Here is a 22,339-nt window from a genome sequence, read left to right on the forward strand (position 1 = left end):
ACAAAGTAGAGGACGTCTAACTTGTTTTTGTAGGGCATGTTGTGATGTTATATGGTCAAGACGTGATGCTATATTTTATTGTATGAGATGATCATGTTTTGTAACCGAAGTTATCGGCAACTGGCAGGAGCCATATGGTTGTCGCTTTATTGTATGAAATGCAAACTCCCTGTAATTGCTTTACTTTATCACTAAGCAGTAGTGATAGTCGTAGAAGCAATAGATGGCGTAAACGACAACGATGCTACGATGGAGATCAAGGTGTCGCGCCGGTGACGATGGTGATCACGACGGTGCTTCGAAGATGGAGATCACAAGCACAAGATGATGATGGCCATATCATATCACTTATATTGATTGCATGTGATGTTTATCCTTTATGCATCTTATCTTGCTTTGATTGATGGTAGCATTTTAAGATGATCTCTCACTAAAATTATCAAGAAGTGTTCTCCCTGAGTATGCACCATTGCGAAAGTTCTTCGTGCTGAGACACCACGTGATGATCGGGTGTGATAGGCTCTACGTTCAAATACAACGGGTGCAAAACAGTTGCACACGCGGAATACTCAGGTTAAACTTGACGAGCCTAGCATATAACAGATATGGCCTCGGAACACGGAGACCGAAAGGTCGAGCGTGAATCATATAGTAGATATGATCAACATATTGATGTTCACCGTTGAAACTACTCCATCTCACGTGATGATCGGACATGGTGTAGTTAAATGGATCATGTAATCACTTAGAGGATTAGAGGGATGTCTATCTAAGTGGGAGTTCTTAAGTAATATGATTAATTGAACTTAAATTTATCATGAACTTAGTCCTGGTAGTATTTTGCAAATTATGTTGTAGATCAATAGCTTGCGTTGTTGCTTTCATAAGTTTATTTTGATATGTTCCTAGAGAAAATTGTGTTGAAAGATGTTAGTAGCAATGATGCGGATTGGATCCGTGATCTGAGGTTTATCCTCATTGCTGCATAGAAGAATTATGTCCTTAATGCACCGCTAGGTGACAGACCTATTGCAGGAGCAGATGCAGACGTTATGAACGTCTGGCTAGCTCAATATGATAACTACTTGATAGTTTAGTGCACCATGCTTAACGGCTTAGAATCGGGACTTCAAAGACGTTTTGAACGTCATGGACCATATAAGATGTTGCAGGTATTGAAGTTAATATTTCAAGCAAATACCCGAGTTGAGAGATGTGAAGTCTCCAACAAGTTCTATAGCTAAAAGATGGAGGAGAATCGCTCAACTAGTGAGCATGTGCTCAGATTGTCTGGGTACTTCAATCGCTTGAATCAAGTGGGAGTTAATCTTCCAGATAAGATAGTGATTGATAGAATTCTCTAGTCACCATCACTAAGTTACTAGAACTTCGTGATGAACTATAGTATGCAAGGGATGACGAAAACGATTCCCGAGCTCTTCGTGATGTTGAAATCGACGAAGGTAGAAATCAAAAAGGGAGCATCAAGTGTTGATGATTGACAAGACCACTAGTTTCAAGAGAAGGGCAAAGGGAAATAAAGGGAACTTCAAGTAGAATGACAAGCAAGTTGTCACTCCCATGAAGAAGACCAAAGCTAGACCAAAGCCTGAAACTGAGTGCTTACACTACAAAGGAAATGGTCACTGGAAGCGAAAATGCCCTGAATATTTGGTGGATAAGAAGGATGGCAGAGTGAACAAGGGTATATTTAATATACAGATTATTGATGTGTGCCTTACTAGTGTTTATAGTAGCCCCTGAGTATTTGATACTTGTTCGGTTGCTAAGATTAGTAACTCGAAACAGGAGTTACAGAATAAACAGAGACTAGTTGAAGGAGAAGTGACGATGAGTGTTGGAAGTAGTTCCAAGATTGATATGATCATCATCGCACACTCCCTATACTTTTGGGATTAGTGTTAAACCTAAATAAATGTTATTTGGCGTTTGCGTTGAGCATGAATATGATTTGATCATGTTTATTGCAATACGATTATTCATTTAAAATCAGAGAATAATTGTTGTTCTGTTTACATGAATAAAACCTTCAATGGTCATACACCCAATGAAAATAGTTTGTTCGATCTCAATTGTAGTGATACACATATTCATAATATTGATGCCAAAAGATGCAAAGTTAATAATGATAGTGCAACTTATTTGTGGCACTGCCGTTTGGGTCATATCGGTGTAAAGCGCATGAAGAAACTCCATAAAGATGGATTTTTGGAATCACTTGGTTATGAATCATTTGATGCTTGCGAACCGTGCCTTTTGGGCAAGATGACTAAAACTACGTTCTTCGGAACAATGGAACGAGCTACTAACTTGTTGGAAATAATACATACCGATGTATGCGATCCAATGAGTGTTGATGCTCGTGGCAAGTATCGTTATTTTCTGACCTTCACAAGATGATTTGAGCAGATATGGGTATATCTACTTGATGAAACATAAGTCTGAAATAGTTGAAAGGTTCAAAGAATTTCAGAGTGAAGTGGAGAAATGATCGTAACAAGAAAATAAAGTTTCTGCGATCTGATCGCGGAGAGGAATATTTGAGTTACGAGTTTGGTCTTCAATTAAAACAATGTGGAATAGTTTCACAGCTCACGCCACCTGGAACACCACAATGTTATGGTGTGTCCGAACATCGTAACCGCACTTTATTGGATATGGTGCAATCTATGATGTCTCTTACTGATGTACCATTATTGCTTTGGGGTTATGCATTAGAGACAGCTGCATTCACGTTAAAAGGGCACCATCTAAATCCGTTGAGACGACACCATATGAACTGTGGTTTAGCAAGAAACCCAAGTTGTCGTTTCTTAAAGTTTGGGGCTGCGATGCTTATATGAAAAAGTTTCATCCTGATAAGCTCAAACCCAAATCGGAGAAGTCCGTCTTCACAGAATACCCAAAGGAAATTGTTGGGTACACCTTCTATCACAGATCCGAAGGCAAGATATTCATTGCTAAAAATGGATCCTTTCTAGAGAAGGAGTTTCTCTCGAAAGAAGTGAGTGGGAGGAAAGTAGAGCTTGATAAGGTAATTTGTACCTTCTCCCGAATTGGAAAGTAGTTCATCACAGAAATCAGTTCCAGTGATTCCTACACCAATTAGTGAGGAAGCTAATGATGATGATCATGAAACTTCAGATCAAGTTATTGCAAAACCTCGTAGGTCTTCCAAAGTACAGTCCGCACCAGAGTGGTACGGTAATCCTGTTCTGGAAGTCATGTTATTAGACCATGATGAACCTACGAACTATGAGGAAGCGATGATGAGCCCAAATTCCACGAAATGGCTTGAGGCCATGAAATCTGAGATGGGATCCATGTATGAGAACAAAGTGTGGACTTTGGTGGAGTTGCCCGATGATCAGCAAGCCATATTGTATAAATGGATCTTCAAGAGGAAGACGGACACTGATAGTAGTGTTACTATCTACTAAGCTCGACTTGTTGCGAAAGGTTTTCAACAAGTTCAAGGTGTTGAATACGATGAGATTTTCTCACTCGTATCGATACTTAAGTCTGTCTGAATCATGTTAGCAATTGCCACATTTTATGAAATCTGGCAAATGGATGTCAAAACTGTATTCCTTAATGGATTTTTTAAAGAAGAGTTGTATATGATGCAACCAGAAGGTTTTGTTAATCATAAAGGTGCTAAAAAATGTGCAAGCTCCAGTGATCCATCAATGGACTGGTGCAAGCATCTCGGAGTTGGAATATACGCTTTGATGAGTTGATCAAAGCATATGGTTTTATACAGACTTTTGGAAAGGCCTGTATTTACAAGAAAGTGAGTGGGAGCACTACAACCTTTCTGATAAGTATATGTGAATGACATATTATTAATTGGAAATGATGTAGAATTTTCTGGAAAGCATAAAGGAGTGTTTGAAAGGAGTTTTTCAAAGAAAGACCTCGGGGAAGCTGCTTACACATTGAGCATCAAGATCTATATAGATAGATCAAGACGCTTGATAAGTTTTTTCAATGAGTACATACCTTGATAAAATTTTGAAATAGTTCAAAATGGAACAGTCAAAGAAAGAGTTCTTTCCTGTGTTGCAAAGGTATGAAATTGAGTAAGACTCAAATCCCGACCACAGCAGAAAATAGAAAGAGAATGAAAGTCATTCCCTATGCTTCAGTCATAGGTTCTATAAAAGTATGCTATGCTGTGAACCAGACCTATTGTATACCTTGCTCTGAGTTTGACAAAGGGATACAATTTTGATCTAAAAGTAGATCACTGGACATCGGTCAAGAATATCCTTAGTGAGGACTAAGGAGATGTTTCTCGATTATGGAGGTGATAAAAGAGCCCGTTGTAAAAGGTTACAACGATGCAAGCTTTTACACCAATCCAGATGACTCTAAGTCTCAATCTGGATACATATTGAACGTGGGAGCAATTAGCTAGAGTAGCTCCGTGCAGAGCATTGTGGACATAGAATATTTGCAAAATACATACGGCTCTGAATATGACAGACCCGTTGACTAAACTTCTCTCACGAGCAAAACATGATCACACCTTAGTACTCTTTGGGTGTTAATCACATAAGCGATGTGAACTAGAATATTGACTCTAGTAAACCCTTTGGGTGTGGGTCACATGATGATGTGAACTATGGGTGTTAATCATATACAGATATGAATATTGGTGTTAAATCACATGGTGATGTGAACTAGATTATTGACTCTAGTGCAAGTGGGGGACTGAAGGAAATATGCCCTAGAGGCAATAATAAAGTTATTATTTATTTCCTTATTTCATGATAAATGTTTATTATTCATGCTAGAATTGTATTAACCGGAAACATGGTACATGTGTGAATACATAGACAAACATATAGTCACTAGTATGCCTCTACTTGACTAGCTCATTAATCAAAGATGGTTATGTTTCCTAACCATAGACATGTGTTGTCATTTGATTAATGGGATCACATCATTAGGATAATGATGTGATTGACATGACCCATTCCGTTACCCTAGCACTTGATCGTTTAGTGTGTTGCTATTGCTTTCTTCATGACTTATACATGTTCCTATAACTATGAGATTATGCAACTCCCATTTACCGGAGGAACACTTTGGGTGCTACCAAACGTCACAACATAACTGGGTGATTATAAAGGAGTACTACAGGTGTCTCCAAAGGTACATGTTGGGTTGGCGTATTTCGAGATTAGGTTTTGTCACTCTGATTGTCGGAGAGGTATCTCTGGGCCCTCTCGGTAATGCACATCACTATAAGCCTTGCAAGCAATGTGACTAATAAGTTAGTTGCGGGATGATGCATTACGTAACGAGTAAAGAGACTTGCCGGTAACGAGATTGAACTAGGTATTGGATACCGACGATCGAATCTCGGGCAAGTAACATACCGATGACAAAGGGAACAACGTATGTTGTTATGCGGTTTGACCGATAAAGATCTTCGTAGAATATGTAGGAGCCAATATGAGCATCCAGGTTCCGCTATTGATTATTGACCGAGAATATTTCTAGGTCATGTCTACATAGTTCTCGAACCCGTAGGGTCCGCACGCTTAAGGTTTCGATGACAGTTTTATTATGAGTTTATGAGTTTTGATGTACCGAAGGAGTTAGGAGTCCCGGATGAGATCGGGGACATGACGAGGAGTCTCTAAATGGTCGAGACGTAAAGATCGATATATTGGACGACTATATTCGGAGTTCGGAAAGGTTCCGAGTGATTCGGGTATTTTTCGGAGTACCGGAGAGTTAAGGGAATTTGCCGGGGAGTATATGGGCCTTATTGGGCTTTAGGGGAAAGAGAGGGGAGAGGTTGGGTGCCCCCCAAGGCCTAGTCCGAATTGGACTAGGGGGAGGGGCTGCGCCCCCTCCTTCCTTCTCTTCTCTTCCCCCTTTCCTTGACTCCTACTCCTACTACTTGGAAGGGGGGGAATCCTACTCCCGGTGGGAGTAGGACTCCTCCTTGGCGCGCCCTCCTTGGCCGGCCGCACCTCCCCCCTCCCTCCTTTATATACGGGGGCAGGGGGCACCCCATGACACACAAGTTGATCTTCGTGATCGTTCCTTAGCCGTGTGCGGTGCCCCCCTCCCCCATATTCCACCTCGGTCATATCGTTGCGGTGCTTAGGCGAAGCCCTGCGTCGGTAGAACATCATCATCATCACCACGCCGTCGTGCTGACAGAACTCATCCCCGACACTTTGCTGGATCGGAGTCCGGGGATCGTCATCGAGCTAAACGTGTGCTGAACTCGGAGGTGCCGTACGTTCGGTACTTGGATCGGTCGGATCGTGAAGACGTACGACTACATCAACCGCGCTGTCATAACGCTTCCGCTTACGGTCTACGAGGGTACGTGGACAACACTCTCCCCTCTCGTTGCTATGCATCACCATGATCTTGCGTGTGCGTAGGAAAATTTTGAAATTACTACGTTCCCCAACAGCAACACCACCGACAGTGCCTCCTGTGTGATCAGGCACCGGAGACAATCCAGCACCTGCTCCTGGCCTGCCCATTCTCCAGGCAAACCTAGCACGCCATCCTGGACTGGACACACATTCCTTCGCAGCCACCGCACAACGAACCGACGCTCATGGACTGGTGGCAGAGAACGAAAGGGCAGACGCCCCACACGCTGCGCAAAGGCCTGCAGTCCATCACCATGCTCATCCCATGGATGATATGGAAGCAACGGAACGAATGCGTCTTTGAAAATGCGCGACCCTCTGTAGAAGCTTTAGTGAAAATGCCCTGAGGCCAAATGTTGGGCATAAGCCGGGGCACAGGGGCTCAGGATTGTCCTGCCCACATCCTGGGATGTCCACTGAAGGGGAACCTGACCCTTGTATCTGTTGGAAATATGAGCAATTTACCAAATGATTTTATTAATAGAAAAACTAGATAAAGCATGACTAATATAGCAGTGATAAAACAAGCCATGCGATTTGACAAAGAGAAGGTAAATAACATCTGCATATATGATCTAGAACCGATCATCTCTAGAGCAGACAGTAGATCAAGATGCATATATGAGGTAGATCCTAACATGTTTAGGGCAAACACTAGAACAAGGAACTGTGACAGGACCTCTAACAAGAAAAGCAAGAACACGTACGAGACAGCAGTCGGAGCAGAGGCACTGGACTTGGGGTCGGTGTCCTCCATGTCGTCGAGGATGTTGTCGACGTCGGGGAAGTAGTCGTCGGAGTCCGGGGCGTCCGTGACGAAGGAGTCAGTAGTCGCGCAGAGCACTCCCCAAAAACCTTATCACCCTTCCCCCGTACAGGACTCAAAAGGTGCGGTTTCGGAGGCCTACTGTCCCAACCTGCAGTGCACGCTGCAAGCCGGGATGGGGAAGAACGTAGCAGCAGCGCAGTGCTCAGGAACTTGTGGCGAGAGGAGGAAGAGATTCTGGTGCGTCTCTCTGAGAGGAGCGACCTCCCTTTTATAGGCGCAAGAGAAGGAGGCAAGAGGCTGTGCTGGGAGCTGAAGAGAGCGAGGGAGACGAAATGAATAGGCAGCAGGCGAAGAGGTGCGCCGTTCGTATTCAATCCCCACTACAGCAAAACGTTTCAACTTCCGCGTGACCTTTCGTATACCCGTAGTGCGTGGCAAAAATTTACATCGGCTCGGCTCATTCCCGCAACCCGTGGCGCGTCGTGATGAGGCGTGGCGTGGCGAGGCGGGCGGCGGAGGAGGAGCGCGCGTGAATGTCCCTCTTGTTCTCATGCTCATACAAGTGGGGAAAGAGCCTCCCTTATAAATAGGTCCAACTCCCTCTAAACTAGCAATGTGGGACTAAACTTTAGTTCCACCTCTTGCCTTGCACGAATGGGCTGCGTGGGCCTCTAGGATTTATTAGGAATTTCTGAAACTGTTATTGGGCTAGGCCCAAATAGACAAAAATTCCAGCAATCCCCCACCAGATCCCAGAGGCACACAAAATTTTCCTTTGGTTCCAAAACACTGTTTTATATACCGGTACTGCAGTGGAGACTGTTAAGTTGAACTTCTACCTAGAACCTTATGCTACACTAGTAAGCAACTTGAACAGTGGACTGGGCCTTGAACTGCAAGTTTTCTGCGAATCTAGCTTCACATAAAGCCTTGGCCGATACGTGGCTACCGTGGGTCTTCCCCGCGGGTGGAGCTTATGCGTCATACTCCGAGACCTCTCATGAGTTTACTAGAGAGAACCCTACTCTCATAGATTGTGACGTTTAACAATCAGACTCATATAGGTGCGTTCTTCAAAAGATGTTCTGCAGGACAACATCTCTGCTTCAAAGAGCCACTTAGAACACATTAAGATATACATCAACCTGCCATGCAGATTAGGAGAGTATTGCATCTTCATGGAGTGGTATTTTAACAGTAAGGGTACTCTCCTCCCAGTTGACCAACATCTTGTCTTCCACATCTAATTCACGGGATCTTCGATCACAAAGAATAGGTTACCACTGTGAACAACTCATATTGTGGGTCTCATACCCATCTCCCTCGATGCATTATCTATCACATTACGTGATAGACCCTTAGTGAAAGGATCTGCCAGATTTTTAGATGTTTGGATATAATCCAGTGCAATAACTCCGGAGTTTTTCATTTTTCTGACAGACTTTAACCTTCTCTGAACGTGTCTTGATGACTTCATGTTATCCTTTGAGCTGCTCACTTTAGTGATCACAGTTTGACTGTCACAGTTCATAAGGATACCCAGTACAGGTTTCTCAACTACCGGCAAGTCATTCAAGAGCCGGCGAAGCCAATCTACTTCGACCGTAGCTGTATCTAGTGCTGTGAGTTCTGCTTCCATTGTTGACCTTGTTAAGATGGTCTGCTTGCAAGACTTCCAAGAAACAGCGCCACCTCCATGAGGCTCGTGGCCTTTATCTCATCAGCATCTGAGATCCAGTTTGAGTCACTATACCCTTCAAGCACCTTTGGGTGCCCAGTGTAGTGAATTCCATAATTTGCAGTGCCTTTCAAATAACGCAAAACTCTCTCTAGAGCTTTCCAATGCACATCTCCTGGTTTTGAGACAAACCGGCTCAGTTTGCTAGCAGCAAAATAGATGTCAGGTCTTGTAGCACTGGCTAAGTACATAAGCGAGCCAATAATTTGAGAATATTTCAATTGATCTCTAGCAATTCTTCGATTCTTTCGAAGTAGCACGCTAGCATCATATGGTGTTGGAGAGGGCTTGCAGTCACTATAGACAAAGCGACTCAAGATCTTTTCCACATAGTGAGATTGAAGCAATGTAATCCCACCATCATCATCTTTCAACAACTTGATGTTCAGAATAACATCAGCCACTCCTAAATCCTTCATCTCAAAACAGCGAGATAGGAAATCCTTGACCTCCTTAATAACATTCATATTTGTTCCAAAAATCAGTATGTCATCAACATACAAGCAAAGCATAACTCCCTCGCCCCCACCATGGCGATAGTACACACATTTGCCAGCTTCGTTCACAACAAAGCCTGCAGCTGTTAAAGTTCTTTCGAACTTCTCATGCCACTGTTTGGGTGCTTGCTTGAGTCCATACAAAGACTTCAGCAACTTGCACACTTTCCCTTCCTGACCATCTATTACAAACCCATCTGGTTGTTCCATATAAATTTCCTCGTCCAACTCTCCATTTAGGAAAGCAGTCTTAACATCCATTTGATGAACAAGAAGACCATGTGAGGGAGCTAGTGAAAGTAGAACTCGAATAGTGGTCAATCGAGCCACGGGTGAGTAAGTATCAAAGAAGTCTTCACCTTCCTTTTGGGTATAACCCTTAGCCATGAGCCGAGCCTTGTACTTTTCGATAGTACCATCAGGCCTAAGCTTCTTCTTGAATACCCATTTGCATCCTATAGGTTTGCACCCATAAGGACGAACAATTATCTCCCAAGTTTCATTCGCCAAGATGGAATCCATCTCGCTACGAACCGCTTCCTTCCAGTAGTCAGCATCTTCCGATGCATAGGCCTCCGAAATAGAACTGGGAGTATCATCTATGAGATACACAAGAAAATCATCACCAAAGGATTTTGCTGTCCTCTGTCTCTTGCTCCTAGTAGGAACTTCATTGTTCTCCTCCACAGGACTTTCAAAGTGTTCCATCGAACTGGCAGGTTCAGTAATTGTAATTGGTTCCTGATTCAATGAACTAGGCATCTCCTAATTAGATGAGGTAGCCATATCCTTCATGGGAAAGATATCTTCAAAGAAAGTCGCATCATTCGACTCCATGATCGTACCGACATGCATGTCAGGTACCTCAGATTTTACAACCAAGAATCTGTAACCAATGCTATGAAAAGCATATCCCAGGAAAACACAATCCACAGTTTTTGGTCCCAGCTTCCGCTTCTTTGGAATTGGCACATTGACTTTCGCCAAACAACCCCAGGTTCGTAGATAAGAGAGCTTTAACCTTTTCTTCTCCCATTCCTCGAATGGAGTTATCTCTTTGTTCTTCGTGGGAACTCGGTTTAGGACATGACATGCTTTCAATATCGCCTCCCCCCACCATGCCTTGGAGAGACCCGATGTGTCTAACATGGCGTTAACCAAATCAGTTAGAGTACGGTTCTTCCTTTCGGCCACCCCATTTGACTGAGGTGAATAGGGAGGCGTCCTCTCATGGATTATACCATGTTCTGCACAAAAGGAATCAAATTCATTTGAGAAATACTCTCCACCACGATCGGACCTAAGCCTCTTGATCTTTCGATCAAGTTGGTTTTTCGCTTCAGCTTTATAGATCTTGAAATAGTTTAGAGCCTCATCCTTAGATTTCAGAAGATACACATGACAGTATCTAGTGGAGTCATCAATTAACATCATGAAATATTTCTTTCCACCTTTTGTCAAAACACCATTCATTTCACATAGATCTGAATGTATGAGTTCTAGTGGTGCAAGATTTCTCGTTTCTGCAGTCAGACTTACGTGGTTGCTTAGCTTGCACACACACTTGACACTTGGATCCCTTGACAGTGGTGAAACTAGGGATTAAGTTCAACTTCACTAGTCGCGACATGCAACCAAAGTTAACATGACAAAGACGTGAATGCCACACATTTGATTCACTATTGTTGCAAATATGATTAACAACTTTATGGCAAACGTCTGATAAAGATAAACGAAATAGACCTCCTGACTCATAGCCTTTACCAACAAAGGTTCCATACTTGGAAATTACAAATTTATTCGACTCAAAGACAAGCTTGTAGCCATCTCTACACAGAAGAGATCCGCTAACAAGATTTTTATTGACGGAGGGGACATAATGCACGTTCTTCAGCCGCACGATCTTCCTCGAAGTAAACTTCAGATCGACCATGCCAACACCACGAACAGAAGCACTTGAACCGTTGCCCATCAGCGTGGTTGAAGTCCCTGCGGTCTGATAAGACGAAAACATGGAAATATCACCGCATACATGCACATTAGCACCCGTGTCAATCAACCAATCAGGAGAATGACATACTGAAAGAATAGTGGGAAATATACCATACCCAGCATCCTTCATGTCAGTGTCTCCAATGACAACATTAGCAGTCTTGCCGCCTTTCCCAGGATGACGCTTGTCATAGCGATTAGGGCAACTTGGAGCCCAATGATCAGGATCCCCACACACATGACAAACACCTTTCTTCTTGTCATTCTTCTTCTTGAAATTCGTGTGTTGCACAGCCTTGTTCTTCCCATTAAACTTTGCTTTACCATCAAACTTGCCCTTGTTCTTGAACTTGTGGGGCTGGAAGTTCTTCTTCTGTACCAGATTGGCACTAGATCCTCCCTCAATACCTCGAGCACGTGTGTCCTTTGCTCTCGCCTTTTCTTCCACATCAAGAGTGCCGATGAGATCCGGAACTGAAAACTCCTGTCTCTTATGCTTCAGTAAGGTAGCAAAGTTCCTCCATGAAGGAGGAAGCTTAGTGATGATACCCCCGGCAACAAACTTGTCTGGTAGCATGCAATTGAAGTGCTCAAGTTCTCTAGCAAATGACTGTATCTCATGAGCCTGCTCAACCACGGAGCGCTCTTCAGTCATCCTGTAATCATAGAATTGCTCCATGATGTACAGCTCAGTGCCGGCATCCGAGACCCCAAACTTGGCCTCGAGTGCGTCCCACATATCTTTTCCATTGTCAATTGACGCATAAGCATCAACTATGTTCTCACCAAGAACACTCAAGAGAGCATCCTTAAACAAGGTATCCATTTTCTGAAAAGCTTGTGCCTGTTGGGCATCTTGCTCTCCTTCAGGTTTGCCAAGAGTGGCGTCATAGCAACTCATGGTTTGAAACCATAAGACTGCTCTCACGCGCCACCTCTTATAGTGGATACCTCAAACATAGGAGGTCTCATGGAAGCATCAAAACCACTTGGGGTAAATTGCCTATAATAAGGTTTTTGGATTGTTGGAAATATGAGCAATTTACCAAATGATTTTATTAACAGAAAAACTAGATAAAGCATGACTAATATAGCAGTGATAAAACAAGCCAAAGAGAAGGTAAATAACATCTGCATATATGATCTAGAACCGATCATCTCTAGAGCAGACAGTAGATCAAGATGCATATATGAGGTAGATCCTAACATGTTTAGGGCAAACACTAGAACAAGGAACTGTGACAGGACCTCTAACAGGAAAAGCAAGAACACATACGAGACAACAGTCGGAGCAGAGGCACTGGACTTGGGGTCGGTGTCCTCCATGTCGTTGAGGATGTTGTCGACGTCGGGGAAGTAGTCGTCGTTGGGGAAGTACTCGTCGGAGTCCGGGGCGTCCGTGACGAAGGAGTCAGTAGTCGCGCAGAGCGCTCCCCAAAAACCTTATCACCCTTCTCTCGTACAGGACTCAAAAGGTGCGGTTTCGGAGGCCTACTGTCCCGACCTGCGGTGCACGCCGCAAGCCGGGATGGAGAAGAACGTAGCAGCAGCGCAGTGCTCAGGAACTTGTGGCGAGAGGAGGAAGAGATTCTGGTGCGTCTCTCTGAGAGGAGCGACGAGGCTGCGCTGGGAGCTGAAGAGAGCGAGGGAGACGAAACGGACAGGCAGCAGGCGAAGAGGTGCGTCGTTCGTATTCAATCCCCACTACAGCAAAACGTTTTAGCTTTCGCGTGACCTTTCGTACCGCGGCGCGGCGCGGCGCGGCGGGCGGCGGAGGAGGAGCGCGCGTGGATGTCCCTCTTGTTCTCATGCTCATACAAGTGGGGAAAGAGCCTCCCTTATAAAGAGGTCCAACTCCCTCTAAACTAGCAATATGGGACTAAACTTTAGTTCCACCTCTTGCCTTGCACGAATGGGTTGCGTGGGCCTCTAGGATTTATTAGGAATTTCTGAAACTGTTATTGGGCTAGGCCCAAATAGACAAAAATTCCAGCAGTAACACTAGCCTCCTAGGAGGACTATAACCCCCCCACCCCATTTTTCAGTGCATGAAGCGCAAATCCTTTGCCTTTTCTCGAAAAAAGTAATTGGAGAGCAGAGAGCACTGCATTACAGGTTGTTGAAGCACACAAAAGGAATAAGGTGCCTGTCACCTAGTCAGAAAACATAATATGCATAACAGGTGAAGTAAGTAGAGTTCTGATGGAGGAAGAGAGGCCGACCCCTATAATACTTATGTGATTAGTAGATAATCATACCAAACCAATATCACATCTTTCAAGTTTTCTAGCGCTTTACATCCGAATGTATGTTATATATGCTACTATAACCATCAAAGATTCATCAGAGTAGAAAGAACCTCCAGGGCAAGGAATGTCAGAGACAAACACACAACCAAAGAGAACTAACTAGAGAGAAAGTACCATGTGCGGCATTTTAACCGAGGTTTGGAGATCTCTCACATAGTCACATCTTTGAAAATAGCTGCCTGCATTTGTTTTGTTCAAAATAGAAAGGAACAACTTGGTTGATTTGTTTCAATCAAATTAGTTAAGGGTCTCTCTGGTTATTTCTAATCACTAGTAAATGCGTACGTGCAATGCACATTAATATTAAGAAGTATATTAATTGCATAAAGTTAATAGGTAAGATATCATTTTCGTGTTAATTATGTGATTAGTGCTGACGGCATGTTGAGCGCTCACCATTGGAGCAATCTGGCTCGTTGGATTGGCCTTATTTGATGTCCGAGATTAATTGGATCTGCCCCTTAGTGTCTTTTTATATTGGTAGAGATAAAGCTCCTCACATCCCCTTGTTAAAAAGATTAAAATATAATATGAAAACATCAGTATGTAATCATCACAAGGACTGTAAACCGACAGAAGAGAATACAAATATGATCGTACATTTATTCAGAGCTACAAAAGAGAACTGATATGCAGTATCCACCAGAAATATGTCTCATCTACCCATTTTACAGCAATTTCATCAAGTAAATCTTAGCAATTGACATTTATGTTTCCGAAACAATAAAACAGGGAATGAATTATGAATACGACATCAACACTATATATAAGGCTTTGATTTGTAGGGTGTACTCGTTGAGAGCAATAAATAGAGGAGATGATGTTTACCAATCAGTGGCAAGTTGTAATGCACGTCGGCCAATTTTTTTGATGTGAAACCTATATTCCTAAGTCCGGTGCTTTTCTTTCCAAACAGGCAAACCTGAAACAATTAGCATGTAGCTCCAATACTAAGCAAGTACTTATTATTCATCTATTTGCATACTGATAAGAGATAAGAAGGCTTCACATCTTTTATTTTCTCTCTTTCTTTCCATGTTTCTCTCTCGGTGGTCTAATTTTTGACTGCTCTATAACTCTGTTAGGTCTGGTGAAAAGTTACTTTGTTAAACCACAACATGACCACTTGACAAATCCAGGAGTTATCAATAAGCAATAACACCACACTGAGCCATGAACTTTCCAAATTTGGTGAAAAGTGCATCCTATCTTCCAATTCTTTGTAACCTGACAAACATTCTAAGTGGTACTGCTGAAAATTTTGTGATAATATTAGCCTATTTTGAAATTGTGTAACTGAACACATCAAGTACCTGACGGTGTGAATGTACTCAAAATAGAACACAAGCATTCTATATTGTGTGTGGCTAGCATAATATTAGCATCAGATAAAGGATAGGAACTCCACCTTCAGGGATGAACAGCTGATGTCAACGCGAATGAGGTAACCACACTACCAAGTGGTTCCTGTGATTGTTGATGCGGTGGCCGGTTGGAACAGCATCGCCCCCTCGAAGCCCCCACACACAATCAATCCAGCGAAGCCACAAAGCTGCCCACTGCCTTTTCTCCTCCCCACTCTGTCCATGAAGAGGCGTGTTCTGTTAGGAGTAGCGAGTTTAGTTTGTGTCAACACTAGCTGACCAGAAACGATAAAAAAAACCAGATCGCTGAGGGCGTCATATTTCCTGGGAGATTAGTAACTTTAGATATTTATTATTACCTTGAGGCACCTCACATCTTTCTAAAACATTTCTTTGCCAAAAACTGATTACATGCCTACATGGTAAGTGCACAACAGCCAGAGATAACTGGCTACGAGCGTCGAACTCAGCCAGGATGGCATAACAGCCAACAAAAAAAGTTGAATGCTTTGAACCAAATATATGCTAGCCACACACAATTAATAACGTTCTGTAGAAATGTGGGTACTTATTTCAGAAAGAAAGACATTTTTGCCATCCTCTAATGAAAAGAGTTGTGCATGATTGAGTTTTAAAGTAGTCTTGGCTTTAAAATGTTCTTCAATGTATATCTCTAACCTTGGTAGGTTCACAACTATTTACCAGTTGGCTCCAATAAGCAGTTCAGAGTTCTCTTGTCGACAAGCAAATGTATTTTCCTCGCCTGACATGTTTATACCTGAAAGCTTACAGAAACATCTAATGAACTGCAGGAAATTCAGAAGTACTTTGTAGATTACATGATAAATGACTCGCTCGGTGCAATCTCAACTGCTCACTTGGTCCACGTGGATCGTCATCCAATGAAAGCCCGGAGCCCTGAGTGCCTCCAGCTAGCTGCTTTGCATTTCGATGGCGGTCGACTTCGCCAAGTCAGGAGCTCCAAATGCCCCGATCACTGATGTTAGATGTGTATAGTCCCTTTTTCGGTATATTCCCATTGTATAAGGGGTTTTCTGCACTTTGACACACATGTATATGTAATGGCCTTTGGCCCTCAGGAAATATTAGTTGCTCATTTATCCAACATGGTATCAGATGCTAGGTTAGCCTCGCTCTCTCGCACGACGCAACTCCGTGCGCCCCTCCTCTAGCTTACCTCGATTCCCAGCCTCATCTCCGGCTGCTCTAGTCTGTCGCTGGCCGGACCCGGCGCCCTGCGCCCGGAGCTCTCCTTCTCCGGCCGGTTGACCCCGTTTCTGGATTCGGTTGTCCTGGCCGCCGGCGTTCTTGTCCCGTCCGGCCGCCGGCGCCCCGCGCCTCTGCTTCTTCGTCCGCCCGTGCGCCTCTGCTTCACATCGAGCAAGACCGGGCTGCTCGACCGCGCGCCCCTGTTTCCGCTCGAGTGAGGCCGCCCGCGCGCCCCTTCAGATCGGGTGAAGCCGGCCGCCTGCTCGCCCTTGCTTCAGATCGAGCGGGGCCAGGCTGCCCGCCCCAGCGCCCCTGCTCCAGATCCAGCGGGGCCCGATCGAGCGAGCCTGCCTTGCTCGTTCTCCAGCCCGATCTGGATCGGCTGTCTTCCGTGCGTTGACCAAAAAAAACAGAGAAAGCACCAGAAGCCCTCGTTATGTCTTCTTCGCGCTATGTTGTTGTTCCTCGGTGTTCGGTGATCTTTGATGGCACCAACTACGCTGAGTTTGTGGGATTCATGCACATCCATATGTGTGGTCTTCTTTTGTGGGGTGTTCTTTCTGGCGAGGTCCCCTGTCCGCCATGCCCTGTTGCGCCCGTGGCCCCAATCCCGCCGGTGCTTGCTGCTGATGCTCCTCAGGCTGATCGGGATGCAGCCAAGGCTCTTGATGATGCTGTTGTTGATGCTTATGATCAACAGGTATCCGCATATTCTGATGCTCTTTCTGTCTACCGGGATGATCTGTCTGCTTATACTCAGTGGTGCAATGATGATGCTCGAGCTGCTGCTGTTCTTACTGCAAGTGTCCTACCTCAGTTTGCTTCGGAGTTCATGGGTCTCGGCACTGTTGCAGCGATGTGGTCCTATCTTTGTCAGTGCTATCAGCCCTCTGGTGATGCTCTATACCTCTCTGTGGTGCGTCAGGAGCATGCTCTTCAGCAGGGTGACTCATCTGTGGATGAGTTCTATTCCCAGTGCTCTGCCATCTGGCATCAGCTTGACTCACTGCGGACAGTTGTTTGTGGCACTTGCCATTGTTGCCAGACTATGAGGTCTGACTTGGAGTTTCAGAGGGTCCATGAGTTCTTATCTCGTCTCCGCTCTGAGTTTGAGCCTCGCCGTGCTCACTTGCTTGCTCGTGGTCGTGTTCCTATCTCAGAGATACTTGCTGAGCTTCGTGCCCAGGAGACCTGCCTTCGCTCTGCTGGGTTGCTTCTGGTTCCGTCAGTTTTGGCTGCCCGGGCTCCTGTGTCGTCTGCTCGCCTCACTGCTCCGCCGCTCCTACCCACTCCTCCAAGGGGGTGAGCCGTCCTCCTTATGCTGAGAAGGGCACGTCGCGCCGTGACACCATCTGTGGTTACTGCTCCCGGCCAGGTCACCCAGATCCTGATTGTCGCCAGAAGAAGCGAGACCAGAGGCGCTCCTCCTTCAGCGGGCCTCCTGTGTCTTCCTCGGCTCCGTCACTCACTGACCAGGACATTGTTCGCCTCAAGCGTCTTCTTGCTTCCTCAGGCTCCTCGTCAACTGGCTCTGCTGCTGCCGTGACTGCATCCTCCTCCTCGTCATCACAGGCATCTACACAACCAGGTACATCTTCGTGGGTTCTGGATTCTCGAGCCTCCTTTCATATGTCTTCTGATTCTTCCGCGTTGTCTTCTCTCCGACCTCTTGATTTTCCTGTTAATGTTCTTACCGCCGATGGCACATCACTTCCTGTTGCTAGTCATGGTATTCTTTCCACTCCATCTTTTTCTGTTCCGAGCGTTTCACATGTTCCTCGCCTTACCATGAATCTTTTTTCCGCTGCCCAACTTACTGATTCTGGTTGTCGTGTCATTCTTGATACCGACTCTTGCTCCATTCAGGATCGTCGCACCAAGGCTTTGGTTGGTGCTGGCCCCCGGCGCCGTGAGTCAAAGGGCCTTTGGGAGGTTGACTGGCTTTGTGTTCCTTTCGCTGCCACCACTTCCGCCAGCTCTCATGCTCTTGCTGCCTCTTCGTCTGCGTCCTTCCAGCAGTGGCATCATCGACTTGGTCACATCTGTGGCTCTCGCTTGTCTTCCTTAGTTCGTCAGGGCCTCTTAGGGTTTGTATCTGAAGATGTCTCCTTACATTGTAATGGTTGCAGACTTGGCAAACAGACTCAGTTACCTTATCCTACTAGTGTGTCTGTATCTCAGCGTCCTTTTGACTTAGTTCATTCTGATGTCTGGGGTCCCGCTCCCTTTGATTCGAAAGGTGGTCATCGCTACTATGTTTTGTTTATTGATGTTTTCTCTCGCTACACTTGGCTCTACTTCATGAAATCTCGTAGCGAGGTTCTCCCTATATACAAACGTTTTGTTGCCATGGTTCACACCCAGTTTGCCACGCCCATTCGTACTTTTCGTGCTGACTCTGCTGGAGAGTATATCTCTCAGCTGTTGCGTGGTTTTCTTGCGGAACAGGGTACTCTTGCCCAGTTCTCCTGTCCTGGTGCTCACGCTCAGAATGGTGTTGCCGAGCGAAAGCATCATCATTTGCTTGAGACGGCTCGTGCATTGATGATTGCTGCTTCCTTTCCACCCTATTTTTTGGGTTGAGGCTGTTTCCGCATCCACCTATCTCATCAATATTCAGCCATCGACTGCTCTGCAGGGTGGCATTCCTATGGAGTGTCTCACTGGTCGCTCTCCTGACTACTCAGCTCTTCGTATGTTTGGATGTGTCTGCTATGTTCTTCTTGCCCCCCGAGAACGAACCAAACTGACTGCTCAGTCGGTTGAGTGTGTTTTCCTTGGCTACAGTGAGGAGCACAAGGGCTATCGATGTTGGGATCCTGTGGGTCGTTGCTTGCGCATCTCGCATGATGTGACTTTTGACGAGTCTCGTTCTTACTACCCACATTCTTCTTCCTCGAGGTTCTCTGTGGACGACCTTTCTTTCCTTCTCCTTCCCGATACACCCTGCTATGTGCCTCATGTATCACCTCTTCCTCCGGCACCTCTCATTCCTTCTCATCCACCACCGACCCCATCTTCTCCATCCTCCTCCTCCACCTCTCCCCCATCCTCTCCAGTCCGTCGCCCTCTCTCACCGTTTCCTCTCCACTATACTCGACGATCTCGTACTGAGGATGTCTCCTCTGACGAGCCTTCCACATCTGGTCACCTCCTCTCACACCTTCTCCGGTTCATAACCTCCGTGCTCGGCCTCGCCCTCCGCCTGATCGCTATTCCCCTGGTCGGTACGGTCTCTCTGTCTTGACTGAGCCCACTTCCTATCGCACTGCCATGACTCAGCCTGAATGGCAGCTTGCGATGGCCGAGGAACTTGCTGCCCTTGAGTGCTCTGGCACATGGGATCTAGTTCCCCTTCCTTCCGGTGTCCGTCCCATCACCTACAAGTGGGTCTACAAGCTTAAGACTCACTCCGATGGTTCTCTTGAGCGCTACAAAGCTCGTCTTGTGGCCCGTGGCTTTCAGCAGGAGCAAGGGCGCGATTATGATGAGACATTCGCTCCTATGGCTCACATGACTACTGTCTGCACTCTTCTTGCTGTGGCTTCTGTTCGTCAGTGGTCTATCTCTCAACTTGATGTTCAGAACGCTTTTCTCAATGGCGAGCTGCGTGAGGAGGTTTATATGCAGCCCCCACAGGGGTACTATGCTCCTGATGGTATGGTCTGTAGACTTCGTCGCTCCCTATATGGTCTCAAACAGGCCCCTCGCGCCTGGTTTGAGCGCTTCGCATCTGTGGTGACCGCCGCTGGTTTCTTGCCCAGTGATCATGATCCCGCGTTGTTTGTTCGCACGTCTCCTCATGGTCGGACTCTTCTCCTTCTCTATGTTGATGACATGATCATCACTGGTGACGACACTAATTACATTGCCTTTGTTAAGGCTCGCCTTCGTGACCAGTTTCTTATGACTGATCTTGGTCCACTTCGCTACTTTCTTGGGATTGAGATCTCCTCGACCTCTGATGGCTTCTACATCTCCCAAGAAAAATATATTCAGGATCTTCTTGCTCGTGCTGCTCTCGGTGATGAGCGCACGGTTGTGACTCCTATGGAGCTCAATGTTCAGCTTCGTGCCACCGATGGTGACCCTCTTCCTAATCCCACTCGCTATCGTCATCTTGTTGGCAGTCTTGTCTATCTTGTTGTTACGCGTCCTGACATCTCCTATCCTGTTCACATCCTGAGTCAGTTTGTTTCAGCCCCCACCTCTGTTCACTATAGTCATCTCCTCCGTGTTCTACGATATCTTCGTGGCACGATCTCTCAGCGCCTTTTCTTTCCCTGCTCCAGCTCTCTTGAGCTCCAGGCCTATTCTGATGCTACCTGGGCTAGTGATCCCTCTGATCGACGCTCGCTGTCTGCTTATTGTGTCTTTCTTGGTGGCTTTCTTATTGCCTGGAAAACAAAGAAACAGACTGCAGTCTCTCGCTCGAGTACAGAGGCTGAGTTGCGAGCCATGGCGATGTTGACGGCTGAGGTGATCTGGTTACGGTGGTTACTTGAGGATTTTGATGTGTCTGCTACCACCTCGACTCCCTTACTGTCAGACAGTACTGGCGCTATCAGTATTGCGCGTGACCCGGTGAAGCATGAGCTCACCAAGCACATCGGTGTGGATGCCCACTTTGTGCGAGCTGCTGTGCAGGATCAGACTCTCGCTCTTCACTATGTGCCCTCTGAGTTACAGTTGGCGGACTTCTTCACCAAGGCACAGACTCGAGCGCAGCACGGCTTTTTCCTCTCCAAACTCAGTGTTGTTGATCCACCATGAGTTTGAGGGGGGTGTTAGATGTGTATAGTTTCTTTTTCGGTATATCCCCATTGTGTAAGGGGTTTTCTGCACTTTGACACACATATATATGTAATGGCCTTTGGCCCTCAGGAAATACTAGTTACTCATTTATCCAACAACTGAGACCAAAGGAGTACCCCGACTTCATGGAATGGTGGGACAAACCAACGTACATCTCCGACGGAGCTCTCGGCAAGCTCTACCGAGCGGCTGCGAGCCGTATGCAGAGCGCACCTGCCACCCCGTCCTCGGCTCAAGCGAGCCCCGCGTTCGATCCCAACCTGGAGGTCCCTGGCTTCGAGGATTTCCTGGCATCCGCGGAGGAGTGCTACGATCTGTACGCGGAGAAGCTGAGCACCCTGATGGTCTACTACGGCGCGGAGCACGAGGACGAGATCCTGACCGGCAACATCCGGAACTGGCTCCTGTACCTGAAGAAGGACAACAAGAGGTACTTCGAGATGAAGGACCGCATCATCGACTCTGTCGAGGGCCTGCACAAGGAGGTGCTGGGTTGGTTCACGAGCCGCCCGAAGGCGGAGGCGGCGAGGAGGACCTCGGCGTGGTACCGCGTGACCTATCACCCGGGCCACCGCCGGCCGGGAAAGAAGCAGTTCTGGAGCTTCCCGTGGATTGTCTGCGACGAGCTGCTGAAGATCAAGGAGTCCAATGAGCGGCGCAGGCAGCAGGTGGACGATGTTGGCGCCGCCTCTCGTTGCAGCGCCTCTCTCCTTCTTCCTCGAGCTGCCTCACACAACTTTCTCATCTCTCTTGTGGTTTCTCTCCTCTCTCAAGAACACACACACACACACGCATATACCAGGGAAGAACACATAGCTTTGCCAAGTGACTCTCCCTTGGCTACCACGAAGGCTACATTTTGCCTCAGTCCTCACGGCCTCATTTCTCATTCCTTTTCTTGACTTATATAGCAGTACAAGAGACTCATGTGCGCACGATGCTAGCCACCAACATCATGACCTGCCCACTAACTAATTCCTAGCTACATGCATGCCCACAACCAGCACTTGCGCAACCTTCAATGGCCACAAAATCTGGCCATGCACTCAGGACTCAACTACCACTAAGACCTTTTCTCTAGACCACTAACTAACTCCACGACTTGGCTAATCCTGCATGCACTAACCAACACTACTAGCTTTCCATGCAAACGTGATCACGTCTCTTACACAGCCGCAGCTTTTAGTGTCACAT

General features: G+C 46.0%; 1 pseudogene; it reads left to right on the forward strand.

The window, feature by feature from the left end:
• LOC123090138 (probable RNA-dependent RNA polymerase 2) overlaps positions 1-22,047 on the forward strand; it is a 52,226-nt pseudogene extending 30,179 nt beyond the window's left edge.
• The last annotated feature ends 292 nt before the right edge of the window (positions 22,048-22,339 follow it).

The sequence above is a fragment of the Triticum aestivum genome, chromosome 4B (genome assembly GCF_018294505.1).
Source record: "Triticum aestivum cultivar Chinese Spring chromosome 4B, IWGSC CS RefSeq v2.1, whole genome shotgun sequence".
Lineage (NCBI taxonomy): Eukaryota > Viridiplantae > Streptophyta > Magnoliopsida > Poales > Poaceae > Triticum > Triticum aestivum.